Raw genomic sequence first — 8,931 nt, 5'->3', positions numbered from 1 at the left:
TTTTTATTTTATTTGTCGAGCTTGTATGTTTTATTTTATTTTATTATTCATTTTACTGAAATTTTTTTGTCAATTGTTTTTCTATTTTGTATCTCTTTATCTTATCTTATTTTTTTCTATCTTATTATTAGTGTACTCGGAACGATGTACTTAATTTAGGATCTTCCACATTTCTAAATTTCACTATTCCAGTGAAATCATTCAAATTTAGGGCAGTTTTAGTTGTCTTTCTCGCTTATGATATTTTGCTTACTTTGATTATAATTGTTTGTACATTGAGGGCAATGTTCATCTTAAGTGTGGGGAGGGTGCTATATGTTGATGCGATAAAGTCTTTGAATTGTTGTTTGTGTTTAACTAATTTCTTCAAACCTATCAATAAAGTTAAATTTTTTTAATTTGGAGTTTTAATTGATTATATTTGGGATTAACTTGTGAACTTTTATGCATTGTGTGATTTACGCTTTAAGACACGAGAAATTCAAGCATGGTAAGTTGTTTTTCAGAAATTATTATTTTAACACTCCAAACCCAATCCTTTAGGAGAATCCAAGTAAGACATGTTACTATAGGAAATCATTATCTTAAACTATTTCTGGTGTAAACTTTGGAAAATCTTAGTATTTGAAATAAATCCTTGAATAAAATATGGAAAATGGAGTAAGCCAAATGACATATAAAGTTTCAGAAAGATATTTTATTAACCAAAAATAAAGTACTTCTAAATCATTCCATAAAATTCAATGAACTTCATTAAGTCATAATCCATAAATATAAGTCTTAAGTAAAATTTCTTTCAAAATACAATCAGATATCACCCCCATCATCATGTGTAACACCCCTAACTTGTATCCGTCGTCGAAATAGGGTTATAGAGCATTACCAAAGTTTACATTTCAGAACTTTTCAAAAATATAAATCATTTACTTCACAACATTTATAATAGCAAATTCCATCAATAGCATACATATTGTCCCTTATACGAGCCCTCAAGACCCTAAAAACATATTAGAAACAAATTGGGACTAAATTGGAAACATATAGACATTTTAGGGAAAAGATGAAAATTTTCAAAATATAAGGGTCACACGAGCGTATGGCTAGACCGTCTGGATATTCAAAGTAGATATACATGGCCATGTCACACCTGTGTCCGTCCCCGTGTAACTCACTGACTTGGGTTAGACGGCCAAGCCACACGCCCGTGTGCTAGGTCGTGTACCCTTCAAAATAGCCTTACATACCCGTGTGCCAGGCTGTGTGCTAGACTGTGTAATAGCTTGACTTGCAGCCCTTTGAAAGCTATAGTAGACACATGGCCATGTCACTAGGCCATGTGTCACACATGGCTGAGACGACTGAGACACATGCCTATGTCTCTGCCCGTGTGGATGAAAAATAGGCCACTTTCAAGCCATTTTTCTCACCCAAACATGCATCCACCTACCACATATTTTCCACATATAATTAAGCACCCAAAGTGAAACAAACAATGCTATAACAAGCTATCCAATCAAGGTACATAAGCATACAACCAATGTGCCCAAAAGGCACCTCAATTACAACCATTAAACATGTATATCCATATACATAAATTGGCCAAAAGTTCAACTAACTTATAACTAAACTTATGTCATAACATACCACTTTGTTCACATATCAAATTCACATTCAAATATACCAAATTTACCATTTAACAATTAGCATCAATAATCATATATGACAACTACATTTTTCGTACCAATATAAGTATGTTCAACTTCTATCATAAGACCACATACATATATCAACATATCAGCCATAAGTACCAAATCTACAAGCTAAAACATAATGGCTAAAACATCAACCAAAATGACTTATATATACCAAAATCATCAATTAAACATTAGACACAATCCACTTATACATGCCATTATAACCTTAACAAAGACATCAAAATCTACTGATATAATCGTTGGATATTGTGATTGATTTTCGACGAGCTTCCAACTCGATCAAGCTTTCGATAATCTGTAAGGTAAAGGAAAAAAAAACTACGTAAGCAATGAATGCTTAGTAAGCTCGTATAACCTTTGATCATATCAATCCATTTCAAATATGAAATTTATACATATCAAAGATAATCCTATACCAATACTGCAAGATTCATGAAACCATAATCAACAACTCACAAAGTGAATGAATCCACAGCATCACATATACATATTATCCCTAGCAGAGTAAGATTTTATAAAACTTTAAACCCTTTCAAATTTTCTTATTTTCATTTGCACTTCATTACTTTCCATTGCATTTACTATTTTTAGCTTAAATAACAACATAAATTCAACTCATCATTCCCTTTTTCATCATTTTAAACTTCAAGTATGAACTTATTATTTCATTACCTTTCCACACCCATTTCATATGCATATCACAGCAGACATAAACCTATCATTTAACCATAGCAACAAGCTAGTGCATTTAAACATAATACTTTTTGGAATTAACCACATGATAAACCATTTCAATAGAAATTACATAACTTAAACCTTACCACTCTTTCATGATCACAAGCATATTTTCATTTAGGCACTTACCATTTCAATGCATAACTTATAAGTTTAACATGCCATAATCCAACCACAACTTGGCCAAAGCCTAAGTATGTACATCAAACATGTTAACCAAATAAACATACAACATAAGCATTATAAACATGGATGAGCACAACATTTATTCATGTATCATATACATATATTATCCATTTCCACTTTCAATATACCATGTAATACCATTTCAGTGAAATTCACATCACATACAAACTTACCTATATAAATTGTAGAAATACAAATGTTTAGGGGTATTTTGGTACTTTTCCATTTTCTTGATTTTCCATCCGATCTTGATCTAAATTAATAATTTCATTCAATATATTAATTTAGACAATAAAACAATTCATTTCATAAAATTTGGTCATTTTATATTTTTATAAAATTACCCCTAAAGTTTTACTTTTATTCAGTTTAGTCCTTGATCCCAAAACATATGTATATTTTTACAAAATTATACAAGTATCTCGCCTAAAGGAACTTTTGTCCCTGAAAAATCTTACCAGAAAAGAGGTTCAGGCATTGCACTTTCATAGCTTCTTCCGGTTCCTAGGTAGCTTCTTCTATACTGTGTCATTGCCAAAGAACTTTCACTAAAGCTATGCTTTTATTTCTCAATTCTATAACTCTCGAGCTAGAATTCTGATCGGTTCTTCATTATACTTTATATCAAGCTGAATCTTAACTTCAATAGGTGAAATCACATGTGATGGATTTGATCGATATCGCTGTAACATCGACACTTGAAAATCATTGTGAATCTTTTCTAATTTTGATGGCAAAGCTAACTTGTATGCTACCAGTCCAATTCTTTCAATAATCTCATATAACCCAATAAATCACGAACTTAGGTTTCCTTTATGACCAAATCAAAGATCTTTCTTTCAGGGTGATACTTTCAAGAACACTTTGTTGTCGACTTGAAATTCAATGTCTTTTATATATATATCCGAATAAGATTTCTGTTGATCTAAGGCTGTTTTTAAACTATCTCAAATTACATTAACCTTTTCATCTATTTCTCGTATCAAATCAATCCCATGAAGTTTTTTCTCACTAAGCTCATTCCAATACAATGGAGTTCGATATTTTCGACCGTATAAAGCTTCGTACGGTGCTATCTTTATGGTCGATTGATAATTGTTGTTGTATGCTAATTCAACTACTGGTAGAAATCTCTTCCAATTACCTTCGAATTCCAAAGCACAGTATTGAAGCATATCCTCGAGTATCTGAATCACTCACTCAGACTAACCATCAGTCTGAGGATGAAACGCGATACTAAAATGCAAACCAGTACCTAGAGCCTTATGTAGCTTGCTCCATAATCAAGACATAAACCGTGGATCTCTATAAAAAATAATGGAAATTAGCACCCCATAGAATCTGAAAATCTTAGAAACATAATACTCTGCTAATCTCTCGAGTGAATAATCCATACGCACTGGGACCAAATGCACTGATTTTGTTAAATAATCAACAATAAGCCAAACAACATCTTTCTTTCTTAGAGATAGAGGCAGTCTCGATGCGAAATCCATTGTAACATGTTCGCAATTCCACTCTAGTATTATCACTGGCTGTAGCAAACCAGATGGTATCTGTTGTTTAGCTTTAACTTGCTGACAAACTAGACATCTCGATACAAACTTTGAGATCTCACGTTTCATACCTGGCCACCAGTACATTTGTTTCAAATCACCATACATTTTATTGCTATCAGGATGAATAGAGAAGCAACTATTGTGGGCTTCTTGCAAAATCTTTTGGACGAGATCAGAGTTTCTCGACACACAACTTGTTCCTTTAAAATATAAACTATCATCGAACCTAATTTGAAAGTCTGAATCAAGAGTCGTCTCAATCCATTTCCTTTTAGCTATCAACACATTATAACATTTCTGAGCTTCACAAATTTGCTGCAAAAACATTGGTCTAGATTTCAGATAAACTAAAATAGAACCATCATCAATCAACCTCAACCACGTGTTCAAAGCTCGTAAAGTAAACAAAGACTTTTTACTCAAAGCATCAGCAACAACATTAGCCTTTCCCGGATGATAACCAATGATCAAATCATAGTCTTTAAAAAATTCGAGTCATCTGTACTGTCTCAAATTCAAATTTTTTTGCGACATTAAGTACTTCAGACTTTTATGATCTGTGAAGATATGAAATTTTTCTCTGTTCAAATGGTGTTGTAAAATCTTCAAAGCAAACACAATTGCTACAAGTTCTAACTTGTGCATCAGGTAATTCTTTTCGTGTGGTTTCAACTAATTAGAAGCATACACCATCACTTTGCCTTGTTGCATCAGAACATAGCCTAAACCATTTAACAATGCATCACTATAAATCACAAATTCTTTACCCAACTCTAGCTGAACTAACACTGGTGCCTAGGCTAATAATGCCTTAAATTGATTAAAGCTTTGCTGACATTTCTTAGATCACTCAAACTTAACATTTTTTTTGCTATAGCCTCACCAACAGTGTAGCAATCATCAAGAATCCCTTGATGAATCTTCTATAATATCCGATTAAATCCAGAAAACTTCTAACTTCAGATACATTTCTCGGAGGCTTCCAATCTACAATAGCTAAAATTTTGCTCGGATCAACTCTAATGCCATCAGCCGATACAACATGTCCTAGAAACCAGACTTCCCAAAGCCAGAACTCACATTTGCTAAACTTAGCAAATAATTATTTTTCATGCAAAGTTTGCAAAATAATTCTCAAATGCTCAACATGCTCTATCTCATCCTGTGAGTAAATCAAAATGTCATCAATAAATACCACCACGAATCTGTCTAAATACAGTCTAAAAATTATGTTCATGAAATTCATAAATACTACAAGTGCATTAGTCAAACCAAATAGAATCACAAAAAATTCATAATGTCCGTACCTAATCCTAAACGTAGTTTTTGGCACATCTGAGTCTTTAAGTCGCAACTGATAATAACCAGAACAAATATCATTCTTTGAGAACACTATCGCCCTTTTCAACTGATCAAATAGATCGTCAATACATGACAATGGATACTTATTCTTGATCGTAACTTTGTTAAGCTATCGATAGTCAATACATAATCGTATTGACCCGTTCTTTTTCTTAACAAATAACACCAGAGTAGCCCAAGGAGAAAAACTAGGTCGAGCAAAACCCCTATTTGTCAACTCTTGCAACTGTGTTTTCATCTCTTTCAACTCTGTAGGTGCCATTTTGTAAGGAGCTATAAATATCAAAGATGTACCTAACACTAACTCAATAACAAATTCAACCTCTCGAATCAGCGGTAACGTGGGTAATTCTTCTATAAACACATCTGAATATTCATATACCACTGGAACTGATTCTAGTTTCAACTCAGAAACTCTAGAATCAAATATGTAAGTGAGATATGCTTCACCGCCTTTTCTAACATATTTCTGTGCTAATATAGCAGAAATAACATTAGACATACAATCAAATCTATTTGATTCAATTTAAAGCTTTTCACTGTTCTGACACTTTAACACAATAAGCTTTCGTCTACAGTTCACAACAGCATCATGCAGAGTACCAATCTATACCCAAAATCATGTCAAACTCATCAAAAGGTAGTAGCATCAAATAGAATGAAAAGTTGCAACCCCAAATCATGAAGGGACAATTTTTTAAGACTTTATCAACTAACTCATACTGACCTAGGGGTTTGTTACTTTAACCACAAGTTTAGTGGACTCAATAGGAAATTTCTTCTCTGACTGTAATGTCGTGCATACATATGAATGTATTGACCCCGGGTCAATCAAAGCAATAACATTAGCATCAAAGATAGATAATGTACCAGTGATAACATTTGGCACCGACGCTTCCTCTAGCATGGATTGTGTAAGCTATAGCTGGTGCTTGTGCCTTAGATATCACAGTAGAGTCTTTTGTCCCACTACGACTATTTTCCATATTTCTAATGTTCCATAGTAGTCTACATTTTGTAGTAGTGCTACTCGGTCGAAAAGTCTGAGCATTCTCCTTTTCGGGCCTCTCCGGGCAATCTCTGATAAAATGTCCATACGAACCACATTTAAAACATGCCTCGTCTTTCATCTTGCAATCATAAAAGTGTCAACATCCACTTTGTTGACATTCAGGCTTGCTACTCTTAACACTGCCTACGCTTGCTACAAACGCAGCCTGAGGTTTTGAATTCGCATATTGTTTTCCTCGATCTCTACTGGAATAACCAACTGAAGCTAACAAATGATTATGATATTCTTTTGGCTTCTTTGATGGCGATTGATATGATTTTCCCACTAATCTCTTACCGAATCATGAGCCTCATAATCAGCTTTTCTTTTAGCTTTACTCAATTCTTCATCTTTGTGCGCTAGGTCAACTAGAACAAAAAATTCTTTCAATTATAAAATTCTGCCTAATAACTTTTTATCTTTATTCAACCCATCTTCAAACCATTTACAGATAGTAATCTCGATCGGTATACATTCTCACGCATACTAGCTCAATCGAAAAAATGCCATCTCGTACTCAGATACCATCATCCGACCTTGTTTCAGCTCGAGAAACTTTTTACGTTTCTTATCAAGAAATATCTAGCTCACATACTTCTTTTGAAATTCAGTTTGAGAGAATTTTCAGTCCACTTGCTCTCTCGGTACAACTGAAACCAAGGTGTTCCACCACTGATAGGTTGAGTCTTTCAACAAAGAAACAACACATTTCACGCACTCTGCCGGTGTACAAGATAACTCATTGAAAACCTTGATCATATTTTCTAACCAAAACTCAGCTCTCTGGGTCATTTTCAAATGTAGCTCTAAACTTTTTAGCCCCATATTTACAAATTTTATCAATCGGAGGCTTGCTTAACTGTACTGGTTATAAACCCTGAGAAACTACGAGGACCGGTTGGGGAACTAGTGGAGGTGGAGGTCGTTGAGCCATTAGTTTCTTTTGTACGAACTCAGTAAACCACTCATTCATCATCTGGAAGAAGGCTTACTTAGCCTCTCCTCCCAAACCCTCCCATACGAGCCTACTACCACTTGACATTGCTCTGTGAATAGAGGCTTGTGGTTTACTTTTAGCTTCACTGAAATCGGCTCTGTTGGACGACATTTCCTATATGAAAGCATAGTTCAAATCGAGTCAGGAGTTATCACACTATCATAGGTTATATAATGGCATGTATTTTCTAGACTCTTACATATTATGTTAAGTCTGAGAACAGACTAAATCGTAGCTTTGATACCACTAGATACACCCCTAACTCGTATTCGTCGCCATAATAGGGTTACAGAGCATTACCGAATAAACGTAACCTAAAATCATTCATTTTCAAATGTTTCAATAAACATAAAATAACTCATTAATATACAGACATATCATCCCTTATTCGAGCTCTCGAGGCCTTACAATCACTTTAGAAATGATTCGAGACTAAATTGGGAACATTTCAAATTACATGGGTCACACGGCTGTATGGCGAAGCCGTGTGACTCACATGGCTGAGACACTCGCCCGTGTCTTAGGCTGTGTAACATTCGAAATAGGGACACATGTCCATGTCTTAGCTCGTGTCTGTGCACGTGTAACTTACTAACTTGGGTCACACGGCCAAGCCACACGCCCGTGTGCCAAGCTGTGTAACACTCAAAATGGCTTCATATACACATGTGTCAGGCCGTGTGCTAGGTCGTGTAACTTCCTGACGTGCAACCTTTAAAACCTATAGGGGACACACAATTATGTCACATGGCCATGTGTCACACATGGCTGAGACACACAACTATGTCTTAGGTCATGTGGAAAAGAAATTGGCCAAAATCAAGCCATTTCTTTCACCCTTTCAAACATGTACCTACAAGCCATTTGTATATATAACCAAACCTTAAAAATTGGCCAAAACATACATAAAATGACCAAATCCCTGTACCAATAATCCATACAACCAATATGCCAATAAGGCACCTCAAATACAATCTATCAAACCTATCTAAACATATGCATACTTTGCCATTCATCAACCGTACACTTCTAACTTATTTCAACTCAAACATACCTTAATTGACCACATTGAAAATATACCATTACATACCAAATTGGTAATTTAAAACATGCATCATCTTGGCCATAATAACACCAACCATCAAGGCACCAAAATACCATAAGCACATCAACTATAATAACACTTATACATGCCAAAACTATTAGATCATTAAACACAAGTCCACCTATATATGCCATTATTACATTGACCAAAATATCAAAATCTACCATTAGTATAGTCAAACATACTTTGATCATTATAAATTCAAATCTTTCCATAAGTTC

Source organism: Gossypium arboreum, chromosome 11 (assembly GCF_025698485.1).
Source record: "Gossypium arboreum isolate Shixiya-1 chromosome 11, ASM2569848v2, whole genome shotgun sequence".
NCBI lineage: Eukaryota > Viridiplantae > Streptophyta > Magnoliopsida > Malvales > Malvaceae > Gossypium > Gossypium arboreum.
This window is presented reverse-complemented; position numbering follows the sequence as displayed.